Genomic DNA, 26379 nt, shown 5'->3' with positions numbered 1-26379 from the left:
TCTCTGAACAGCATAAATTGCAAGTACATCTGTAATGCTAGTTCCTTGGACTTGGAGGTAGGAAGATTAAAAAATTCAAGGTCATTCTCTGTCACATAGTGAGTTTGAGACTAGTATGGGTAACACGTGACTCTATCTATTTATCTAAAAATTCCAGAAGCTGCCTTGTCCTCCCCCCATGTGATGACACAGAAGGAATGTTGAGGAATAAGACACTGAATACACCAACACCTTGAACTTTAACTGTCCTACCTACCAAACTATGAGTAATAAAGTTTGTCCTATACATGTTATCCAGTTTAAAATATTTTGCTAAAGTGACCAAATAGATCAACGTAATGAAATCACCGTCTTGTGCACTCACATTCTTATAAAAATTCATCAGAAACCAACCGACAAACAAAATGCTAGCACAACAGCCACAAAACACCATACCTATAGTCCTAATGTGCCCCATGCTTTTGCAGAGTAGGCTCTATGTAGAATTTTGACTCCACATCATTTAACTGCTTCTCATACCAATCTATTGCCCCAAATAGTGTCAGGACCCAAATATCACAGCAGTGCGTTGTAGAAACTTGAAGTATTTAGTATAGGAGAGAAATGAAAAGTCAGCAAATACTATACTGTGCTTTACAGAGTGTGAGAACCTGGACTCCCATAGTTCCAAGATACTTATATCTGTTTCCCTAGTGCTCAAGGGTTTGGCCTCCAGCTGGGAGCTTTGAATGTCATCCCAGATTCAATCCCTAGCACTTGGCCAGGTGGTTTCCTAGGATACAAATATCCAGAATTCCTGTGCGAAGTCTAGGGCACTGTAGCCTCTGCTCCCCTCGAAGAGTGTGTAGAAACCTACATGGCACTGTATCTCACTTAATAAGGAAGTATGGTTTAACCGGATTAGTTCATTTTATATTGAATAATCCTGTTGTGTTAAGTAATTTTATAATAAACATGAGTCATTTGGAAAGATGGTCTCTCTTGGGTTTTTACTCATTACAATGCATGTTAGGGAGTGCATATGACTCACTGAAGACCTTAGACCTCCCAATCTAAACAATGAGCCTCCCACAAATGAAGCTGTGTGTCTCTGTGGATGTGTACATTCCCAGCCACTGGGTTTTTCACTCTTGATGCTGAACGCTAGTAAGTTTCCTGACTCCTCCAAGGTCAGAAGACCCAAAGGAGCCAGCAATCATGAGCCAAAATTCTTCCTCCTAAATCTGTGAAGAGGGCAGGCAGTGGGGAGCCCATGGCCACTCATCTATATTTAATCCTCTCTACTCTTCACATAGTTTAACATTAACTTTCCACTCATCCCTGTTTGTTTGGCTGATTAAAAAAAGCAAAAAAGAGATATCTGAGGTGTTCATATGGGAAAGATCTTCTAGGCATCATCTTTTATCGCCAATTTTTATTTTATCATCATTTTTTGTTCACTGCCATACACATAATATTTCAAACTCAGCCTGGTGAAAGGAGAGTCTTTTTTGAGACTTTTAGAGATTTTTGCTACCTAGCTCTCTGGTGCTAGATCCTATTACCTCAGGTGATGTTTCTTACTGACTTTCCACTGACTTCTTTTTCTGCTCCATTCTTCCCTAGTTTGAGATTATTCCAGTGGTGCAGTTTGGAGAAGAAAGGAATGAATGGGGAGGAGGAGAACATCACTGAAGAGAGCACATTGGGTAGAACCCTCTGGAAACTTACACCTGGCTCCTAATGCGGGGCACTCATGTTCTTTCTTTGCATCCAGGTAACATCTGAGAACAGTTAGTGAACGGGCAAAGTATAGGTTGCACCATCACACTTTCATTCAAACCGATGACTGGCAGCATCATTTGAGGTAAGCCTTGTAGTCCGAGAGATCCTGACATCAGCAACACCACTTAGAAGTTACAAGGAAATGCTTCTCATACATTAGGACAATAAGAAGAATTTGGCACTCTCCTCTCTTGTCACCATCTTGGAAATCAGTGAAACATGTAATCCTAATCCTGTCTGGTGCATGATTCCTTGGCTTAGAGGGTGCAATGCAATTCTTGGACCTCCCTGCACATATGTACGTAATTTTGCACAAAATCCAGGAATTCCAGAAACACCTTTAGATTCATTCATAGATCCCAGGGTAGGAGACCATTTGTAGCAAAAATAAATGAACCCAGCCCACATGCCCACCTCTGTCCTAGTCTCTACCAGCAACTAGAATGAAAAAACGGGTCCCCAGAATTCCATGTGCTATTGGGAATAAACCTATTTGCTTCTTGCCCCCAACTGCATCTGCCTCCATAGCATTAAGTCATAGCATTAGTTCATGCCTCATCCTCTCTTTTTAGCCATCACAGGCTGCAACGGCTCCCACTACCTTACTTTATGCTCAAGCTACAATCTGTGCACAGCTCAGTGGGTGGTCAGGAATAGCCACACTGCTTTCTCGAGTATTCCATGGTATCTTCCATCTGATAATTTCCCCAGAAGCACTCACTGCTGCTTAATAAGCAACAGGGTTTTCCTTGCCCTGTTCACCCACTGATTTATTCCAGTGTGTAAGAGCTAATTGCGGGTGCTTAGAAGGCATTCCACAATTATGTTCTGGAAGAAGTCTGGTGAATAAAAAGTTAAATAACTCATTCAATATATAGAGCCGGGCATGAAATTGCTTTGGCAGATTCTATGTTACAACATGTAACCCAGTGAAGGATATGCTCTAACTTTTATTTCAGAAGGCTGATATATAGAAAGGATGTGGATGTTCATGAAGGTAGAAGCTAGGTGGCAGAGACAAGAACCAAACCCAACTTAAAAGTCGGCCAAATACTAATTATAGAGATTTTACCTTGGCTCAAAGTCATTATTGGACATATCCTCAACCACAGGTTATCCTGTATCACAGGTGGGGTTTTCTGATCTTTATTTTCATTGTTTTCCTGAGCTGTATTTTCAGTTATTCTAACATAGAAGATAAACGAATCTGTTTTACTCACACACACACACACACACACACACACACACACACACACACACGTAATTGCTTCTTATAGAAAAACTGTAATGAGATTTGAAACACTGGACCTTGAAATATTTAATTAAGACAAGTATCCCCAGGAAACTCTGTAGCCTCACTTGATCTCTTACCCATCCCCCATAAACAATATTCAGCTGATGGAAATTTGAGCTGGAGAAAGCCAGTGACTTCAATTGAGGATTCTAAGCATGATCATGGAATTGAAGCCGAGGAGCCTGCTCTGCTCTCAGGATGATGCATTGTACCTGTAAACCTGCAATAGCGCATTCATTTCTCATTCACGAGGAGAATGGGGCATTTGTAGAAAGAATAGGTCTGGGACAGGCAACTGGGGACTGCCCAAAAAACAAGCATGCTGTCAACCTGAAAGGATATAATCACCTTCTAAAATAGAGTTCTCATTGCCTCCTATGCTATGGTTCAAATGCTGCTGCTTGGGGTTAGAGTTGTGAGTGGCTAAACCATTGGGCAGAGAAGAATAATTGGTACAGAAGTCTGCATTAGCTTCCATATTCATGTGGCCAGGAGAGCCAGCCTTTAACTTGTCTGTAGTAGGGAGAGTGAATGAAAGTGCTCATGTAGAGCTTCAAAATGCACACATGAAGATATTAAAGAGCTCTGATAAAATGCACTCAGTATGCCTAGGCATGCCAGAGATTGGGAAAGACAGACAAGAAAAAAAATGAGAGGTCCTCTCCTGCTGGGGCTGGACTTCAAGTAAAGTAGGCTTGCTTTCTAAGAAGAGGAATGTCGGGTCATTATCAGCACAGAATCAGCTGGAGCCTGGGTGCTTCGCAGTCCCTCAGAGATCTGGAGGTGGCTTTGCCAAGCACCTGCCCTGCCAGCTCTGGCCACACTGGTCTGCATGGAACTTCAGAAGCTGCAGCACCTCCCACTGAGGCTATCCCACTTGGACCACAATTATCCAGGACATTAGAAAGTCAAAGGAAAACAGCCCAGGAATGTGGGTATGAGTCTCCTCTGGCGACTTAGTCTCTAGTCAACTGAGCTCAACTTGTTTTTCTTCTTCATTGTGGTGTTTTTATTTAATATTTGGGGGGGGTTGTTTTATTAGTTTAAAATAATCTACTGGGGGTGAGAAAACATATTAACAACTTGGAAATTATGAACTGGGAGAAATCAAGTCCAAAGCTGTCACTGAAGAGTGACCTTGAAGTCACTTAGTTCATTAAGCCTCACTCAGGTCACGCCAGGAGTAATGCCCATGTTAAGTGCTGCTGAAGGAACTGAGCAGGGTAGGACTGTAAGACATTCAGATCAGTAGTAGACATAGAACGAGATAATAACAGTTTGGTAATAGTGGTGACATTGAGGGCCAGAGATTGGAGAATGGGGCACTGACAGATCCTGGCCAGACTCCTGGTCTTTGGGCCTGAGAGCTTGCCAATGGAAGATAAGGGGAGGAAGAAGTTAACCTGAGTGTGTTAGGGTCAAAGGGAATACCCTGATTCCAGGCTGCTACAAACCACAGAACTTCAGTCAAATCCAGGCTGCCATCTGTTTATACATAAAACCTTACAAGCACTGAGCCACGCCCCTTTGTTTACACCTTGTGCATGGCATGGCTACTTTTCAGTGAGAGTGGTCATCCATGGGTGTTTGTGACATAGACCATCTGGCCGACAGGCTCTCAAATATTCTATTTTCTAGTTTGTTCTTTGTAGAACAAGTTGGCCAATTTCTACTCCAGGGAGCAGCAAAGGAGTTCCATTTTATACAGAAGGGGACATCAAGAGAAGAAACAATAAATAAAGAAGACAGGGACATTGGGTGTTTTGCCATGTGTGGCCAACATAAACATGTACACACACACTCATACACTATACCTGCTCTGTTTTGATCACATGCCCAACAAAAGCCGTGGATACTATGGCAGAGCTAGTGGAAGTTGCTGGAACCCTCATGATGTTGTGGGAGAACCTCAGGTTCTTGGAATGTCCCTTTGAAGTAGATTAATGAGTACCAACCAGTCCCTTCTCACTTACTTTCCTGGGTTATGAGCTGAGTGGTTCGCTCTGCTACAGCTTTGGTTTTGAGGACAAATCACAAGGCAAAATAACCCCCTTTTCTTTATAAGTTGGTCATCTTAGATATTATATAACGATAACACAAAGCTAAGACAACAATTTTCACCACAACTCCCACATACCCAGGATTTGACAAGGATTTACCTGGCCTGGGGATGGGAGCCCCTTAGACACAGTCCTGGTTCTGCCACTTACCAGCCCTGTGACCATGGGCAGATCGTTTTAGTTTTATAGGTTTTTGTGAAGAGGGGAGCTTAGATTGGTTTGGGCAATTTACAAATACCATACATACTCTAAGCTCAGGCCTGCAGTGCAGGGGCTACTGATCTTCTTGTACCTGTTACAGATATAAGGAGGGAGGGACACAAAGAATTGGTAGGATTCTTAGATATCAATTTAGCCACTGAAGCATTCGGTATCAGACTAATCCCCTGAGAGCAGTGTTCTTAATATCTACACAGCCCTACACAGAGGCAAAAGGAAAGTGTTGCCTTCTACGATGAACTGAATTTTGGCCCCATTCCCCAATTCCCATACAGAAACCTGTATCATTTATTTTACTATTGCTGCTATAGAAACCATAACCAAAACAACTAATAGAAGAAAGAGTTTATTTTGGCTTATGGTTTCAGAGTGGCAAGAGTTCATTATGGGGTCTAGGAATGGGTGAGGAGGCATGGCAGACAGGCATGACAGACAGGCACAGCATACAGGCATGGCAGACAGGCACAACAGACAGGCATGACAGACAGGCATGGTGGCAGAAGCAGGGAGATGAGTAATCATATCTAATGGCAAACACAAAGTTGAAAGAGTAAGCTGATGTTAGGGCAAGGCTATGACCTCTCAAAGCCCACCACAGTGACATACTTCCTCCAGCAGGACCCCATCACCCAAAGGTTCCATAACATCCCTCAAACAGCACCACCAACCAGGGACCAGGTGTTCAAATACAGGAGCCTATGAAGGACATTTGTCATCCACATCTCCATAAAGCGATAACCTTTGATGTGATGTTATTTTAACATAGGCCTTTGGAGGGATAACTAAGGTTAGATAAGGTCTTAACAGTCATGCCATTCTCTGATTAAACTGATACCCTCATCAGGAGGAAAACACTACAGAACATAGGCTTCTCTCCACCACCTGTGTTATGTAAGCATGCCATGAAAACACATCCATCTCCAGCCCTGGAGCAGAAAAGGCTCAGCCCTATTCGAGAACACTGGCACCATGATCTCACTTTCCAGAATAACACGAAAGTAACTTTTCTGTTGTTTAAGCCCCTCAGCCTGTAACTTTTGATAAGGCAGTCCCACCTCATAGATAAAAATCAGATTCCAGAGTGGTTGACTTTGTGAGAAACAACACTGACATGATCCTTAGCTCAAGTTGCTTCTTCTGCAAATGCGGATTAGGAAGGCACAGAGGCAGATGCTGAAGACTGCTGTGGTTATCTCTGGCCTCTTTCAGGTTCACCTCAACTGCTTTTGTTGTTGTCGCCTGTGGGTTGGTTGAGGCAGCATCTGAGGCAGTGGCCTCAAATCCAGGAAGTCATTATTTACTTCTCATAACCATGGTATTGTGCAAACCAACCATCAATTGAGTCCTCAGAGTTGCGTAGACTTGAGGTCAGAATCTACTTCCAGCTGTGTGACTTTCTTCAAGTCACGAAACACTTTGGCCGACGGTTGGATGATCTATATGGTGGGAATAATAAGAGCAATTTACCAGATCACCGTGAAGGTTAAAGACAATAGAACATACTGGAGCCTCACTCATGATACAACACAATGCATAGACAGTGAGTGTGGAGGTGACTGAATTGCTTATCTTTTATGCTATCACAAAGCACCCCCAAAAGCAGCATCTTAAGGCATCACTCCTTCATTATTTTACATTTTGTTTGGGGTAAGAATCTGCATGTTGGGTTGGCTTGCTGCCTCTGGGTCTAAGGCTTCTTATAATATCATAATGTGCACATTGACCTGAGTGGCAGCTTTACTTGAAGTCTTGCCTGAGGGACGGGTCTGAAGTGTTTGTTGCTGCTATAGTGCGGAGGCTCTCATTTTCCCATCATGGCTCTTAATTTATCACTTTGTTAGCTTCTCCATAGAGGAGTGAAAAACATGTTAGCTGGTTTCCCATAGAGCAAAAAAGGAAGAGAGAGAACCTAGGAGAGAGTGAGGAAGGGGAGGGAAAGAGGGAGAGGTGGAAGGGGGAAGGGGGAGAACAGGGTGAGAGATGAACTATGATCTTATGTAACACAGTTTTAAAACTGATATCCTATTATCTATCTTAAAAAATATTTAAAAAAAATAAGTCTAGAACCTCAGAGAGGGGGATTGCCATTACCAACAAAGTTTCCCTGGAAGGAAGACCAGAAGGTATGGATTCCTAGAGGCCACCTAACAAAGAATGAAAAAGAGCAACGGCACTCTGGGGATGAGAACACTGCGTGTCCTCATCATTGGTGAATTCGGTACCTGTGCCTTTCCCTACTTACTAAAAATCTGTTACTGAAGGATCAATACTCATGACTCCTTTACAGCCACTGTAAGACAAGCAGAGTTGCCCAGTATGAGCATCCCTACCTGAGGTGTGACAATCAGATGACACTTGGACTTTATTTTTTTGCCCAGTGCTCATACCATGAACGTGTCTCATCAGCTCTCAAACTGTGAACATGCCCCTTCTGCAGCCTATTAGTGCCACATTTTTTTCTCATTTATGTACTTTTGTTGGCAATGTCCCTCTTTCAAATGGCCCTTGAGCATGGTGGAGAGCACCTAATGGTGGAAAACGAAAAAGGCTGTGATGTGAGTCGGAGAGGCTTCATTTAGACGTGACTCATAGAGCTGTTGCTTTTAAGTTTGACGGCCGTAGTCCATAATACATAAAAATCAACTTGCCTTTAGACAGAGACTCTTCTGACCTAAGTGATACACTGTTCAGCTCATGAAAGTGTTTGTTTCTGAATCTCAGAGGAATGTCACTGTGTTTTTCTTGGGAACAACAGTTCAACATTGGCTAATTCTAATGTACAGTCATATTCTATAACATAACTACCATTGAATAATAATTGACTGTTCTTAGATTGGAAATTCATCTCTACCATTTGACCAACTGTGCTATTCTGAAAAGCTTGTTAGTCTCCTTGTGCTTTCTTGGTTTTTGTTTGTGTTGTTTTTTAGCAAGCAGACTTCACCTAGATTGTTCTACTATTTCTGGAATTTTCCTTCCTGTTCTGGGCCCATGTAAGATGCAGAAGGGGTATACATGAACTCCATATTAAATAATATAAACAACCTTTAGGTTTCTCAGGCAAGCCAGCTGGAGAATTGGGGACTTTTGGTCCATGTCTCTGGTTTTGATATCATTCTTATAGATGATGGGAAGGTGTAAAGCATTATATCAAAAAAAAGTCCTTTGCATTCAAATCTATATTCGGGTGTTAAATGGATGGTTTTGTCAGACTGTTGACTCACTTCCACTGGGAACTCAGAGAACAATTGGCAGATGGAAATGTACCCAAGACACAGCAGCTGTGGCATTTTCTCCATGTCACCGGGCAGTTAGCCAGACATGGACTTGGCTGTCCTGTTCAACAGCACCAGTCATCCAAAGAAGTTGCCTGTGTTGTTTCAGAGATGATTTCAAATCTAAAAATGCCAAGTCATCACCACAAGAGACACAGTGCAACATCTTCATACCCTCTCAAACTGCAGTGTGACTTTGTGCGACTTTCTAAGCCCAGGCCATACTTTTCCCCAAATAGAAAGAGTCTGAGGTCTCCAAAGTAGACAGCCTCTGTGAAGAACACTAGTTGACATGAAGGGCTCCTACCACCCTCCATTTCTGAGGAAGGAAGAAATGTTTGAGAGAATGTGAACTATATCCTAATCTCTCTCCATCTCTCTCTCTGAGTTGAATCCAGGGCCTTGTACATACTTAGCAAGTACAATATACTGAGATACATCTCCAGTTTTACCCTGCTTTCAGTCTTCTAGTGCTGTGGTGTGTGTGTGTGTGTGTGTGTGTGTGTGTACATGTGCTAGTGTGAATGTGAAATCCAGAGGTCAAGATTGGCTGTGATTCTTCAGTCACTGTCAACCTTGTTGTCAAGGGTTTCTTTTTATCGTGGTGGGGGAAGGGTGTGTGTGTGTGTGTGTGTGTGTGTGTGTGTGTGTGTGTGTGTGTTGTACACACTCACCCAAGTGCACATATGCACCATGGCACACTTTTGTAAGTCTGAAGACAACTTGAAGGAGGTGGTTCTTTTATTTTGTCATTTGAATTTTGGGGATCAAACTCAAGTCTTCAGGGTTGGTCCCAAGTGTTCTTACCCGCTGACCCACCAACCTATCTCTCTAGCCTCCCACTTTGTTTTGTTGGATCAGGCTCTTTTACTGGCTTGGAATTTGCCAAGTAGGCTGCACCCACTGTCAGCAAGCCACAGGGTTCTGCTTTGCTCTGCTTTCCCAGAGCTGGGATTACAAATGGTTGCCACACAATCTGGCATTTTTGTAAAGCTTGTGTTCTGGGGGGTCAGACTCCAGTCCTTATGCACACAATGCAACTGAACTATCTCCCTGGCTGCTTATAAACCCAGTTCCTCCAGGTCTTCATGATGTGGCCCTACTATTCAAAGCCATCTCTTCACATTGACTTTGTAATTTCATCTGCTAAATGCATGCAATTTACAAAAGAAACCAAGACTGTGGCCTTAAGATGTTTCATGCTAGTAAAGAAGAATCTCAGAAGTCTGTCTGTCTGTCTGTTTCTCTCTCTCTCTCTCTCTCTCTCTCTCTCTCTCTCACACACACACACACACACACACACACACACACACACACACACATATACACACACACTAGTCCACCAACCCGTTCTCAGTGACAACTAGCAGCCACTAATAATAGCTAATTCTGACTGCTATGACTCAGGCATTTTCTTTTTTCTCCTCTCTCAACTTCATCCTAACTCCATCACATAGACAGAGGAACAGAGGCCCTAAGCACAAGGTGACATAAGCTTAGGGCATAACAGATCTCAGACGTTCTCCTGACTCCAGAGCCCATGTTAGTGTTCAGTACCTTCTCCATGAAGTTAACTGTAGTTTAAGAAGGGTGTCTTGGAAATAACCTTTCACATCTAACACATGATAGAAATTTCCGGTTTTGGTCTGAGTTGGAAGAAGGATCTGGGGGTGAGCGAGGAGACAAGCTACACAGTACCCCTTCTCCACAGGTACAGTGGATGGGGTTACCTTAATGTACATTTGAGAGATAGATACCTAAATCAAAGACTGGAAAAGAAACTGCATTCATCATTTCCTTCGAAGGCATCCTTTCTCAATCTCAAATAAGTAGCTGCCATCAGGTGTGTGTGTGCACGAGTATGTGTGTGTGTGTGTGTGTGTGTGTGTGTGTGTGTGTGTGTAAGAAACTTTAGGATCTAGAAATATCTAGGGAGCTGATATATATAAAGATCCTTTCCCTCATTTCTTTAGTAAATGCTATTTTTATCTAGAATCTTCTCGTTTTGAGGGGCTGGGCTTGTCATATAGGCTTGGTTGTTACTCTTAATATCTACCTACCAAATCCTCGTAGTGTACAGAAAGTGAAATCAGAGCATGACTTCAGAAGAAAGATAATTCACACCACAAGGAACTGGGGTTCAAGAAGTCCAGCATCAGACCCCTTTCTCCACCACACTGCAGTCATAGAAGGCCGCCTCAGTATTTATTAAACACCCGCTTCTGTGACCAATGCTTTCTTAAGCTTGTCTATTTCTGGGTGGCCGCTGAGATCACAAGGCTGGAGAAGAGGCTGTCAAGGGGAGCAGGAGATGAATGCACCATGTAAAACAAAAACCCCTCTGGAGACAGAAGAGATGTGGCCTGAAAACCCAGCCACCATATACTATAGATAAAATGTGACTCAAGCTTTCAGTTTTCTTTTATCACACAAAGGGAAGGTAGAACCAGAAAGTCTCCTATCTCAGATATCAGCCACATTCTGAAGAATATTGTACACACACACACACACACACACACACACACACACGCGCGCGCGCGCGCACACACACAGGCAAATACATATGCACACACACACACATCACAAAAGCTGGCATCACAAAAAAAAATCCCTTCAAATGTGGAAGATCTTTCAATTATTACCATCTTGATCTGGAGGAAATGAATATTTAAAAGGAAAAGAAAATCACTTAGGGCCATTTGATACCTATTGAACCCAGAATGTCCACAGTACCTCATGGTAGAGATATAAATTGGAATAACATTTGGGAGGGCAATTTAGCAATGCAGATCAAAGAGCTTCAAAATGGGAACACCATTTATTGAAGCATTTGGCTTGTAGGATTGTGATCTGTAGAAGCCATCAGAGACATGCAAGGATGGAATCTTAAAGGGAAGAGGAACACTGTAGTTGTCTTTCAATGCCCTGTCAGCCATCCATTTGTGCAATGCAAACTCTACAGGCATCCCAAATCTATAGTTTCCTCTCTTGAACCAACTTCTTGAATGAACTCAAACACTGCTAGATGCCACCTATCCATCTAGATTTCTTTCTAATCTGACCCTGGTCCTCTGCCATAATTTCTTACAAAGCAGGTCTGGCTAGGCCCCTCCCTGCTTTCCTCGAGTGACTTCCACCCAGTACTATGAGAGCAGCCCCTAGAGAACTGTAGCTGATGTCAGCTCAATTTTCCATCTAGGGCAAACCAGTAGATATCTAAGGGTTTGTGAGCTATATGATCCCTATGGCACATATACATCTCTGCCACCAAAGTGCCACAGCGACAGATATTATGTAAATGAGTGTGACGCTGTTTAAGCAAAACTTTGTTTACCAAAAGAACTCACGTGTAGATGGGCTCCTGGATTGCTGTCTGTAGACCATTGTCTTGTAGTATCTCACAGCTAGTTTCCTCTCCAAATTCTACAGAGCTACTCTATCCCATCTCGTCACTGTCCCCATGTATCACAGTATAGCAGACCAATGGTTTTTATCACCAGACATTATCCTATTTTCTGTCCACACTGCTCCTTCTCACAGGCTCTACATCGTTTCTCTTCCTGGCTCATCATTTCCCATTACCTCAGCTTCATCAGGGTCCTTTCACCTGACCCATGCCTTACTTCTCCCATTTATCTCCAAAGACTCTACTTGTTCCGCTTGGAACTAGTCAAAGTTAAAATTATGTCATCCTTGGTGTAATGCTATATCTCTGTGTCACTTCTGTGAGGACCAAGGTTTAAGGAGATAAAAGATCACACCTATCACAGATTACATTCCCAGTGCCTGGCACGCTGTCATGCGTACAGGAAGCATTTGGTGTGTTGGTGGAAAAGCTGCTTGAAAAAAGTATCACCCAATGAGAAAGAAAAACTTACATGGGTTAATACTGAAGTGACAGGTCATAAATCTAGTGGCGATGTTCTATTTTACAATTAAATATCCTCATTTCTTAAGTGCCTCATCATGAACATGTGTGACTAGGAAACTTAGAAATGGTGCCAGTGGGGCTGAGATGATGGCTCAGCTGAAATCAGCACATAGCATGGGGCCATGAGTTCGGATCTCCAGGACCCATGGGGAAATCTAGATGCAACAGTATGTACCTATAACTCCAGCACCGATCAGCAGAGGTAGGCAGATATCTCTCACCCACTAGTATGCCAATCTAGATGAAATAGCAAACTCCAGGTTCAACAAGAGACCTTGCCTCAAAAAATAAGGCAGGGAGCTACTGAAGAAGACATTTAATATCAACTTCTGGCTTTTACACACATGCTTGTGCACTTCTACATATGTGTGTACACATGTGAACATGTGAACACCAATAAAGGGGAAGAAGGAAAAATACTAATGGAGATGAGACAGATAGAGACCAGGTAAAGGGCCCACTGAAAATCTAACTTATTCTCAGTACATCCCACAGATGGACCATTCATCTGCTTTTACAGAACATCCTAGTAAATCCTACTACGTGCTTACTTAGAGCCTTTAGTCATTCAATTCTTTGTTCATGCAAGTCACATTGTTGACCAGGAACACCTGTGTACCAGGTCTGAGATTCAATGTGATTCCTGGTCACAGGAATGCTGGTGACAGATGGCTACTAGCATTCACTCACTCACATGGTCTAATTGGCCTTCCAGGACCTTCCAACGCTAAGTTTCAGAAGGGGTTAAGGGAACAGTTGCTGTCTAGTGAGATTCTGGGCACCAGCAGTTTTGCAATGCAGAAAGCATCCACGCAAATAAAAACTATGACAGCTAACTTATTTATTTCACTCACCAGTAGCTCAGCTTCAAACATCTGGTCATTCCCATGCTAGGCTGGTCTCCAAGTAGTACTTAGGAGCAACAGGCCACATGGCCACCATGTTCCTATTTATTCATCCATCAATTCCCTCTACATTCAAGAGGAAGACAGTGAAGATGATACTAATTATTATCTCCAAATAGAGATGGCATTTTGGCCATCTTTGAAAGAATCTGTGTGGGTAGGAGGAAGGGGGAGATACCAATGATTTTTTTTAAGTGTAACTTATGTAATGGGTTCAAAGCTACAAATATGAAAATAGTTTATCTTTGCACTTGCTTTATAAAGTTTCAGGATATCCAAAACAATTACTTGAGAGGATATGCAACAATACATGTTAAAATAACTAGCAGCCATAATTGTCAAATAAATGATAGCAAGAGTAAGGTGGAGGTCACACTTCTTCTAGATCCCCTAGTCACAGCCCTTCAGGGAAAGGAGAGACATTACTTTACATCAGTGTATCACAGTGGTGTGTTGTTTGCTGTAAGTAACAAGAAAGCTGAGATCAATTGACTTAAGCAATAAAGCAAGTAAAGTGTCCTACTTGATGAAGTTTAGGGATAGGACGGGGTAGTTGCCTAGCAACTCAGGAAGGCATCCAGAATCCTGCCTTTTCCCATCTTTCCACTCTTCCACCAATGGTGGCTTCAGGCCCAGACTTGGAATTGAAATGGCTGCATCAATCACAGGTGTTGCATCTGGATGTTTCAATCTTTTCTGGTGGTTTCTGAAATGAGGAACCTTCCATTGGAAATCCCCTAGATTACTTTTCCCTAATGTAATGCTGAGTAGATCAGGTCCATTTCTCTGGTGAGCCAACTTCCGACAAATACACAGACCTGACACCTGGACCAATCAGTTTTCTTATGGAGTTGAGGGTAACTCGTGTCTGCTAAAGCACATGGCTACATGGAAGTTGGCTTTTCTTAAGAGGGGAAAGTAGGCAACCAATAATGTCTGTCACACATAGTTAACTCAAATGTCAGAAACATTGTACACCTGGAGAATGTAACAGATTGTTGGGCTTTCCAGCTCTTCTCTTTCTATGCTACCACACATCACATGCATATAGAAATACACACACACACACACACACACACACACACACACACACACACACACATTACTTGCCAGAATTTCATGATTCATATTCTTTTAAAACACCTTGACTTCTCCAAAAATTCTGGATTTTTGTTCATTGTTCAACTCCAGGATAATCAAACATTGTTTTCCCAGACTGTTTCTTGTTTCCACCATCATCCTAGCATCCTGAAAACAGCACTATTCTTAGTCTCTTGGGGTTCTAGTACACATAAGAGTCTGGAAAACATTAAGGAAGAGGTTTTGAAGGGTGACTGTGGCTAGCCAAAGATGCAGAAAAGTTGAATTTAGAGACAGCTGGTTAGTGCAGGCAATCAAAACAGGTACTCAAGGGTTAGAAGTAATCTGGGGAAAGATGCTAATAAGTAAGCTCTGAACTCAGAATTTTGCTAGGCACAGAGGACTAGTTAAAAGTGAACTGTATAGACTCAGAATTTTAAAAAGTCTTCACTTGACTGGAGGAGATCTGTGAGATAGAGCAAGAGAAATGTAGAAGTAGAGTATACCCATGGCAAGGACCTTGTGACAGCCAATATCTAGGGGATGGGCAATAGTAGAGTAGGCAGAGATGCAGACAGTTGATGAGACAGAGAAGCAGAGGATGAGGAGGGTTACAGGTACACAGGAAGATGAACATTTGGAAGAAAAATAGTGCCCATTTTGAATAAGATTGTTTGATTCTCTGGAGTCTAACTTCTTGAGTTCTTTGTATATTTTGGATATTACCCCTCTATTGGGTGTAGGATTGGTAAAGATCCTTTCCCAATCTGTTGGCTACTGTTTTGTCTTCTTGACAGTGTCCTTAGCCTTACAGAAACTTTCCAATTTCATGAGGTCCCAAGGGAGGAAATACAAGGTCAAATAGAGAAGCAGGGACTGAAGTAAAGATCATTCAGAGTCTGCCACACCTTGGGATCCACCCCATATGCAGCCACAAAACCCAAGCACTATTGCTGATGCCAGAAGTACTTACTGGTAGGAACCAGATATGGATGCCTCCTCAGGGGCTCTGCCAGAGACATATAGATACAGCTGACCATGTTTGCAACTAACCATCAGACTGAACATGGGGACCCCAATGAAGGTGCTAAAGAACGAACTGAAGGAGCTGAAAAGATTTGCAACCTCATGGGAAGAACAATTATCGACCAACCAAACCCTCCAGAACTCCCATGGACTAAAACACCAATCATTGAACACACATGGAGAGACCCACGGCTCCAACTGTAGCAGAAGATAGCAGTGTCTGGCATCAATGTGAGAAGAGTTCTTTGGTTCAGTGAGGGCGCATTTTCAAAATGTAGGGAAATGCCAAGGCACTGAGGTGGAGAGGATGATTGAGAGAGGGCACACCTTCATGGAGACAAGTGCAAGGGGCAGGGGATAGGAGCAAGAAGGGGGGGATAACATTTAAAATGTAAATGCAGAGAGTATCCAATAAAAATAAATAAAATGTAAATACATAAAAAAGAAAGAAAAGTGATTCATGGAGCCCACTAATGACAAGGACCCAAATAAGGTAAAGAATGAAGAAAAGCTATTGCCATAAAGAGTATATTGACTATGTTTTCAAGACCATTCGAAGAAGAGCTCAGAATAATAGAACAGAATAATAGAACAAAAGGGGACACAATGGAGGAGCTGAGGTTTTTGTAATGTGTGTGTGATGCTGATTGATGATCAAACACAGGACCTTTCAATTCCTAGGCCTATGGCAAGCAGGTAGCTCACCACTAAGCTACAACTCCAGCCTTTGATCTAATTTCTCATGACAATGAAGTTTTCCTAAGCAGGCTTAAACTGCAGTAACAAAGACTAGACTAAAGCTCGCATGCTTGATTCATCCTCGTCAAGCCTGAAAGCAACCGTCATGGTTTTCTGTCCTCATCTGTGTGCATGAGAAGGATCCACGTGTGAGGCCCACAGGAGCCATCAAAACCGGGGTTCCACCCAGAAAAACACTGCTCCTTTCTCTTCTCTTCTCCCACCTCCATCACTGTGGCCATTGCTGGATCTGGACAGCTACAATCACCCCCATGTCACCCCCCGCCCCCTCCAGTCCTTGTCCCCAGCAGACACATCAACACACGCCCCTGCCCATGGCACTTCAAAGGTCTGCCAAGAACGTTCAAAGAAGAAAAGGAACTGAACCTGGGCAACACAATAGCCAGCTGAAGAAAACATGAAATTATAGTCAGAACTATAATTCAAGGTGACTTATCCATCTAAACATAAAAATAAATTTGTACAATATCAGAGGAAAGCAGAAAAAAAAATCATTCAAAAGCTTAGCAAGACAATGCGATTTACCCAATCAAAAGGGCCAAACAAAACTCAAGGATCAAATGGATTTCTTAACATTAAAAACTTAAGTCTTATTAAAAGACATAACTAAGAAATTTAAAAAAAAACATACTGTTAGGTTGGAAGGCAATATTTTACATAATAAAAATTAAGTGTATGTTCACATTAAGTATGCAATACATATGCTAGTATCTAGAATATATTTTAAAACTTGTAAAATATCAATGATTTAAAAACAAAAGAATATTTATAAAGCTTTAAGAAATACTTCATTGAAGTTAAAAGAAATAACCAAAAAGCAAATGGAAAGAACTTGGAATCACGCAATAGTGAGAAGAAGCAAACTGGTGTGCGTTTCCTGTTTCTCAGAAGATAAGATTAGAAAGGGCAAGTATTCAGCAAGATGGTGCACACCTTTAATCTCAGCATTTTGGAGGCAGAGTCAGGTAGATCTCTGAGTCTGAAGCCAGGTTGGTCTACAGAAAAAGTTAAAGGATCGCCAGGGCTACACTGTTTGAAACAAAATCAATCCAGCATAATTTAATTAATTAAAACGAAAAAAGGCAGACAGTACAAACATAGAACATATTTAAACACAACCAGAGCTCCAGTGGGTTGCTATTCAGAGGACAAAGTGAGACAACTATTTTGGAAAACTGCAGCTTGTTCCTCGTGAAGTTAAATAGATCCATATCCAAAGACCAAGCTGAGGGACTCACACTGTACAACTGCAAATTTGCTATAACATTCCTTTGACATATTTGTTATTTTACACAGGGTCTCACCAAGTAGCCCAAGTAGCTCCTCCTACTACCCCAGTGTTTCAAATCCTGGGATTGCAGATCTGCATGGCCATGTTTTGCTTAAGGTTTACTGTGACAACAGGGGCTGGGGAGTAATGGCTTAATGGTTAAGAGCACATACTGCCCTTGTAGGTGACTAGTCTGATTCCCTGCACCCTCAGCCATCAATTCACTATGACCTGGAACTCCAGCCCAGTTTGAAAACCCAATAAATGAACCAGAGGCATTAACAGGAAATCCAGAGGCGAAGAAATAACCTTAATGGCCTGAGGTCCTGGGCATGAAAAGGTACCTGAAAAGGCTACAACCATGCACCAGGCTGTGTGAAAGCACAGAGAGCTTACTTCAGCACTCCCAGCTGACCATGCGGCTCTGGGCAGGCAAGAATTGAAGGCTGGGGTAGAGGGGCCACGTATTCAAGGCATATTTAGGCATTCACAGAGGGACTGCATTAGATTTCTTCATAAAGGTAGAAGTAATTAATTGGGTGTGTATAATTTATAGGAGCAGATTTTATAAATCACCTCACACAATCACAGACCTGCTGAAATGGTCCAAAATAATATCTGTAGTTTGGGGAGCATAGTACAGTAAGCTAGAAGCCTCAATTCAAGAGAAACCAGTCATGGAGTCTAACCAGCCTTAGACTGAAGGCTTGGAAGACCCCCAAGAGCTCCTTGTGTGAACCCAGGTTCAAAGCTGATGAATCTGAGATTTGACACAAAAGAGCAGCCAAGACTACCACAAAAAATGCACTCTTGCTCAAAAATAGGGTAAGACCCTGCACACGTGAGATGAAAGTTTATTTCCCCAAAATTCATACTTGAAATCCAGTCCTGAAGATGGTGGTGCAAGGACCTCCAGGTGGTGAATGGGTCCTGAGCACAGAACATTTATGGGTAGTATTGGTGTCTTTATGAAAGACTCCCAGAGAAAGGGGGCTCCTTGTCTGAAGACATAGCATAAAGACACCCACACATCAAAACTCGCCCAAGACCAGGAGACTCGGAATCTGGCAGGGTCTTGATCTCAGAATTCTGTCTTCCAAAAATCCGCATGAAAATGTTCTGCCATCTTTTAAGCCACCCGACCCATGGGTAGAAAGGATTTTTTCCTCCCTCGGTTTGGCAGTACTATCTATCACAGCAGGGATATTGTGACACAGAAGAGTAAGAGCTGGTCACATTGCTTCCAGAGTAAGGAAGCAGAGCCATGAACGAGTGTGCTGGCTGTTTTCCTTCTTTTTATTCAGTCTTGGTCTCTACTCCATAGAGCAGAATCATTCACATCCCATGTGGGTTTATCCCACAGAGTGAACATAGTCGAGGAACTCCCTTATAGACATGTCCAGAGGTTTGTATCCATAGTGATTCTAAACCCCATCAAGTTGTCAATCAAAATCAGCTGTAACATCTAGTATCTCTGAACTGTGGACCCAAATAAATCCTTCCTCCCTCAAGCTATTTCTGTTAGACATTGTGTCACTGCAATGAGAAACATGACGAAGGCATGCCCAAGTCCCTTGTGCCCTATGCATATGGGGAAGAGAGCCATGACCCTAAGGAACTCTGGAGACTTGTACTCACAGGATAGTTGATTAGTAGCTTTCTGGAGACCCTCACTTTTTTTCTCCCCTGATAGGTTTTTCCTTAAAATCATTTCTCAAAAGACAGCTTGTGTTTATTGTACCAGGTTCTTGGGGGAACTTTGGAAAGGGGAAAAAAAATCAACATAGTAGCGATACACATGGAAACCATATGCTTCCCAATGCCTCATGTATTCTGTGTTTGTGACAGGAAGAAAGAGTCAAAAATAACTGCCTGACAGCTCCACCATCCACATGCATTAGAAAAGTCAAACAGCCTATGCTCATGGGCAAAAACATATGCATACAGTAAAGCTGAAGCACGAGTTACATCTCACAGGTTGTTAAAGCTGGAAGAGTCCATTCAGGAGCTTCAGTCTAGGGTCCCCAGAACGCATGGTGGTGATAGAAATGGAATGGCCAGAGGAGACCATACACAGCTTGGAGTGAGGCTGAAAACTGGACAGGTTCCTCTAGGCAAGTATTGCCACATGAAGAAACAGAGACACCTCACATTTCTTACGTGACTTCTCTTGACTTTTCTGATGTTGCAGAGCAATTCTGGTTTAAGAGACAGCTTTGGCTAAACAATACATACGTTTCCAAGATTCAATTCACGAGCCTGGAATTTGAGCATTCATTTTTTTTTTATCCAGCATAATTCCATCATCAGCTAACAGATAAAAACAAGCAAGCAAACAAACAACCCTTCCTACATTACATTTAAGAGCAGAGGTATCCCAGGGACTGAGTTCTCTTAGCCCTCACCCTCGTATGTTCTTCAACAGCCTGGTTTACCTTCCAAGGTTTCATTTACAGCGACTCCGATAATCAGTTTCAGCTGGCTTTTCCTAGTTATTTTCCATTTGTTTCCATAAGGTTCAACCCGCCCCCTTCCTCATCTGTGTCTCAGGAGGACAGAACAGGTGGGTCTGGCTGATGACCTCTGTCAACCCCTGATACTTTGCTGACTGTGGCAAACAGGAGCTCACAGGAAAGGTGGAAAGAAAATGAAGTTAGTATGCTTCTTCCAATTTCTGTCAGCTAAAGACCCCTGTTAAGTGGTATATTCTAGAGGTACCCATTTCTCTGTGTTCCATAACACACCGTCTCCTTATCCCTTCAGGCTTAGGAGTGGTAATGCTCTCTAGAGTTAGGTTTGCAATGCTGCACTGTTTCTAGCTGGTTACCCCAAAGCCTGAACATGGGCTTATAAATATTTCCTTTATTAAAATCTCTTGCCTTGCCCAGCTGAAGTAAAGGGATCCACCATTTTGGTTTTCCTGAGACTCACCCTACTTTGGTATTGGAAATCTGGTATAGAAAAATCTCTTAGCTGTGGGGAATGTGGAGTTCTTGGCACAGTTAAACTTGCTTGTCAGCTTGATGGGGCTTGGAGTCCACATGCCTGTCATTTCATTCATAGATTTCATTAACTGATATGGTAATACTGACCCTAAATGTGAATGGCATCACCCTATGATATGGGGTCTTAGACTGACTGAAAGAAAGTTGGTTGAGTACCAGCATGCATCTCTGCTTCCTGACCGTGGGTGTCAATGGGAGCAGCTGCTTTCTGTTCCTGCTCATGACTTCCCTGCCATGAGGACATGACTGTATGCTCTCAAACTGTGAGCTAAAGAGACCCTCCCTTAACATGGTTTGGTTGAGTACTTTGCTACGGCAATTTTTTTAAAAAGTAGCTCAGAGAGTTGATTAACCAGACGATGAGTTTGTTCTAGCCATTTCTTTTAAATCAGTTTTCTTGCATTGTACTGCCTCTTTGGAGCTCCTGGGTGTTCACAGATTCTCATCCTATCACCTTAGGAATGATGGGTATCTTTAACATATTAAAAGTGTTTCTATTGCTCACGTTCAGCACCACCAACTGTTCCCTCGCTGTACCTCGATAGCCCTCCCCCTTGCTGTTGAGTTTCCTAGGGTGAATGAGTCTTGTGTGCCATTCAGTTTGTCCCCACCCCACGATCCAATCACAATATCACACTGAAGGCCTTCTATGGGTCTGAGTAGCCACTGTTTGCCCCATGATAGTAAACCTGGGATATTGACTTCCTGGACACAGATCTACTTTCCTCCCTTTTTCTTTCTCTCTCTCTCTCTCTTACTTGATTCCCACTCCCCCAAATTCAAATTGAGAATGTTTGTAACCATTCCACCCAACGGTCAATGCTCAAAGTTTCATGTCTAAGCAGTTATAGTTTCTTCCTCAAGGTAGAACTTGTGACTGCATTTCTTGTACCCCACTGGGTATTAAATCCCTAACCTGCCACTTGTGGGATCCCAGATCTCCATTACTGCCTGCTTGGATTTGCTCATTCTTTCTTATACCTGGAAATTTTTTCTTTGTGTCAGGTAATTTAAAAATTGAATTTCTGTTTTTTAAAAATAAATTCTTTCTACAATAATCTTGCTCTGCCATGTTTTCAGAACAGACTATCACTTTGAAAGAACATCCTAGAGAGGGGCTTTGTGGTTCTACCCTGCTTACATAGCAACTTACTGCTGATAAATTGAGCCATGGAAGAGCAAGGCTGAGGGGCCAGACCCAGATACCTCACCATGTGCGAAACACTTCTGATATTAATTTCTCATTTATGATGATTGGCACCGTGATTCAAGGTGGAAATGAAATATTCATCTCCCATTCAGTATCACCTCATTTGTATGTCCAAGTGTTGACAAAAGAGAAGTCTTTGCTGTCTACATTATGAATAATTGTGAATTAATATGCAAGCCTACACCCATCCCAGGGAGAAGAAAATCAGTTGGATTTGCCAACTGCTCAACAACATGGCCTGGATTCAACTGCAGATGTCACCCACGCTGCTCCCACTGTTAGAAATGCAGAAGGGACTTGATGTTCCTATGAGAAACGGCTTTGGAGAACATTATAGGACCTGGAACCCAAGGACCTTAGAATGTAAAGATCTTTAAAAGCAACATTAAAGCTCTGATCCTGATTTAGTAGGTGAGGAAGATGAGGCTGAGTTTTTATGCTGAGTCTAAAGGACTCCTTTGCCACTTCCAAACTTGTCTGCTGAACTGCCACACAGGCAGCTTGCTTTTGTGCATGTTTTCTCACCGAGTGACCTGCTTGATGTTTTCTGATAATTTTTTTCACCTAAGAATTTGCATGAGGAGGTCTTTCAGTTTTGAGTACCTGTGCAGATGTATCAGACAAAGCAAGAGTCCTCCATCTGCAGTGTGACTCATAGACTGATAATGGCAGCTTTTTCATTTGCTTAATTTACTGAGCCCTAGTCTTCCTGAAGCTCCATGAAGAAGGATATACTTAATTTCTGACACTATGCAAATGTCAACTTAAGATTTCAGACATTTCTGCAAGTGTACATGCTGTTACTACCAAGCTAAGTTCCCATAGCACAAAGTAGTTCTCTCCACCATTTTCCCCTGGAACCCTTCTCAAGCTGAAGGCCAGGAGCAGGAGGCCTTCTGTCTGAATGTCATTGATCAATTTGATCCATTTACTAATAAAATGACAGCCCAGTTTATAAAGTGTTTGCCTTCCAAACATGAGGACCTCTGTTTGGTTCCTCTAGATAGCACTATTTTAAAAAGCCAAGTATGGGGATACATAATTGTAATCCTAGCACTAAGAAAGCAGAGACAAGAAAGAGACTTGCTGGCTAGCCAGCTTAACCTACTTGGTGAGTTCTAGTCCAGTGAAAGATCCTGTCTCAAAATGCAACATGTGGATGACACCTGAGGAACAGCAAGATTGTCCTCTGATTACCAAATATAAAGCTAAGCATGAAGTATCAATAGGAATCCTATTTTACAGCTGAGAAAACAGACCCATGGAGCAGGAAGTTAGCCAATGAACAAGTAGAAATTGATTCAGGAAGTGGAGCTCTATGCCTACCAATTATTTTGACTTGTTTTAGATTGGTTGGTTAGTTAACTAATTGACTCCCAGTGTTGAATAATAAACCTAGGGCATTGTTCATGCTGGGCCACACTACTACTGGGTTATGTCCCCAGCCCTTATAACCTCAGATCTTGACCACCCAGTATGTTCACACTCTGACATCTACCTGGAGTAGATGATCCCAGTCTTGTGTTTGTTCCCTTTGAGCTTTGTAAGGTCTCCTCCGTTCATTGTTTTATAGCTGTAGGTTTTAATGATAGCAAAAGTTGCTTAATAACTGTACAAAAATCGAGTCAGATACTTTATATGTAGATTATCTCATTCTCATGAGCCTATTAGGCATTTTTAACCTTGCATAAACAAAAAGAAAAAAGAAAGAAATCTGAAGCTAAAAGATGTCACTAGCCCAAGGTTATGCAAGCAAGAAGGGACAGAGACTAGATTCAGTTTCTAATTTCAAAGTTAGAGCTCTTGTTACCACCACAATAGGCCTTAGCTTTAATATATACCTTGGTGTGACACTTTCAGTATAAAGTGGCTCCTGTAGGCTCATTGTATTGGATGCCTGGTGTGCAGCTAGTGATGCAATTTGGGAACTTCTAGAAATTTTAGGAAGTTGGACCTAACTAGAGGAAGCAGGTCACTAGGAACAAGTCTTTGGATGTGAGACCTGGCCCAGGTTGCCTCCATTTCTCTGTTCCCCATCTGCTATGAGGTAAAAAGCCTCCTTTTTGGCAGGCTGCTCCTACTACAATGACCTGCTCAACAAGCAACCCTGGACTGCACCTCCTGAAACCATAATGCAAAATAAATCTTTCTCCTTTCAAGTTACACTCTCAGTCATCACAGTTAGGAAAAGCAACTAAAATACCTTACAATCTTTTGAGAGAGAAAATTCCAGGCTCCTTTACCAGACCCATAATAGTAGATCTGGGCCAATTCTAGAGCCTGAGTTGTTAGATGAGTCTGATGCCAAGTCCCTAATCTTCCATACATCCACCATGACTAGGCATATGGTGAATAGTGGTAATGTCAATGCAACAACATGTTACCAAAGCCTTCTCTCCTTAGCCCATTGGGCATATTTAATCCCAATTGACTAGAAACTGTCTTTCCCTGTGCCAGCTCAGGGACTAGATGCTGTCATTTACTGCACTTGCTCATTATAAGGGTAGCTTTCTCTCCAAGATCAATACCAGAATACCATGGAGGTTATCAGTGGGATCATCTCTCATGGCAGTGAAAATATTAACAACATAATCAAATAACAAATGCATTGCCTCACTGGCCAGAAAATTCCATGGGTAAATCTAAATCTACTTTTGGGCAAGATTTACCAAGAATTCATGTCTCTTCACTTTTTAGTTTTGTTTCTTCTGTGTAGGCTTAATCCTCTGGCTTAGACACCCATCAGGAACCACATCCACATACATGAAGTCCATACCTGTGTTTTAGTGGCTCCAATGAATCTCATTCTTAATTGTTTCTGCAAAAGTGCCAAGGGGGTTTTTCCTTAGGCTGCCTTACAGTGGGGTCTCATTCTTGACACTGTCCAAACAATACAATTGTTCATCTTCATGTGGCTGGGAATCGGAAAGAGCTGAAAGGACTTGGGGGATGGGTCATGAGGAGGTAGAATGTTCTACAATGGTTGCTAATTACTGGAGCAAAAATGGCTGGGAACAGTAAGTTCTTCTCCAGGGCTGACCATCCTCCAGACAACCTCATTCCCACCGCTGAGAGGCTGATTCGGGGATCCTGATGTTCCGTACCGACCAAACAATACCTGCCCCTACTCAATATTGTAGAATATATCATAGAATTTTGGGGCTTAAAGAATCTTATTGATCCTCCAGTTCAGCCACTTAATTTTGACATTTTAAAAAATCAACAGAATTAGAAAAATCAATAAGCCATTCATGAAGCACACAAGCAAGGAACACGTTTGTTGACATTTGTGAAAATAGCAAGAGAAAGCCTAGAGTCTTAGATTCTTGTCCCCAGTGAAGAGGTGAGTCTTTAGAGCAGTGTGGTACCATATTTCATTTATTGACTAACAGAAATTTCCTCAATGATATAGTATCAGAATCACGCCAAAATCAGTCCCTAGGTCTGAAGTTATTTCAACCCACTAGGCTCATTATTTCTTTTCTATTCATCGAGTCCTTTCCACCAAAAATGAGTTGGCATCACTGACAACTAGCACCTACAAACTGCCCTCCAAGCACTCAAGAATGATGAACGTGTGGCAGTGGGTGAGACCCAGTTGCTCCTCAAAAATGGACAACTTATTAGAGCTCCTTGGAAAAATGTCTCTTCCCTGTCAACACATTCTGCTACAGTTTGCTCTTCAGGCTCAACAGATCAAAATCAGCCTATCTTACCCTAGAGCTCAGCCCATACCACCTGACATGCCATCAGCTAAGATTTCATGGTGAGTGCTTAGCAGAAAGGGAAGGTGCTTTATTGACAATTCAAATCAGGTTATTGGGCACCATCTGCCTTCCTTCAAATTAATGGCAAGTAAGAATGGATCCTCTGGGCTTTACTTATTTTTAAATTATCCAAAGAAAATCAGCAGGCAGGCTGCTCTAGTGCCTGCTAATCTCTACCACAGATGATATCATATTGGACAAGTGACCTTTGTCAGGCTTCCATTCATTGTTGGTAGATTTTGGGGGGAAGCAGTTAAAAATTTTTCTTGTCCTTCTGTCATCCACCTTCCTCTTCTCTTTACATAAGCTTGGAAATCTAACGGAATCATAGTCCCAAAGATGAAGGTGATTAAAATATAGGTGGTCAATAGGAGCCCAGCAAGAGCATCCTCTGCCTTCCCCAGCCCACACCACTTATGCCCAGTCTGCTTGCATCTCTTCTTCAAGGTTAGTTCCCAAAGGCACATGGGACTGTAGAGTAAAGCACTCTGGGTAATAGTAAACTCTGAAAAAATATTGTGTTCAACTGAGAAATTTTCTTCAAATTGTGCCCTTCCCCAGGGCTGACTTCTAAACACACACACACACACACACACACACACACACACACACAAGGAAGTACACACACACTTTAGAAGGCTCCTAAGAATAAAAGCAAATGGGTACCTAAGAAGCAAGTCAGTAATTCATTAGCAACTGCTATTCCATCTAGATAGGCTTATGAAGTGCCTCGTTCTCTTGGGGAGGAGAGCACTAATGAGGGGTGAGAAACCAGGAAAACCTCCTGAGAGCAACAATATAAGGGAAAAAACTG

Source organism: Micromys minutus (assembly GCF_963924665.1).
Source record: "Micromys minutus genome assembly, chromosome: 31".
Lineage (NCBI taxonomy): Eukaryota > Metazoa > Chordata > Mammalia > Rodentia > Muridae > Micromys > Micromys minutus.
Note: the sequence above shows the minus strand (reverse complement) of the source record.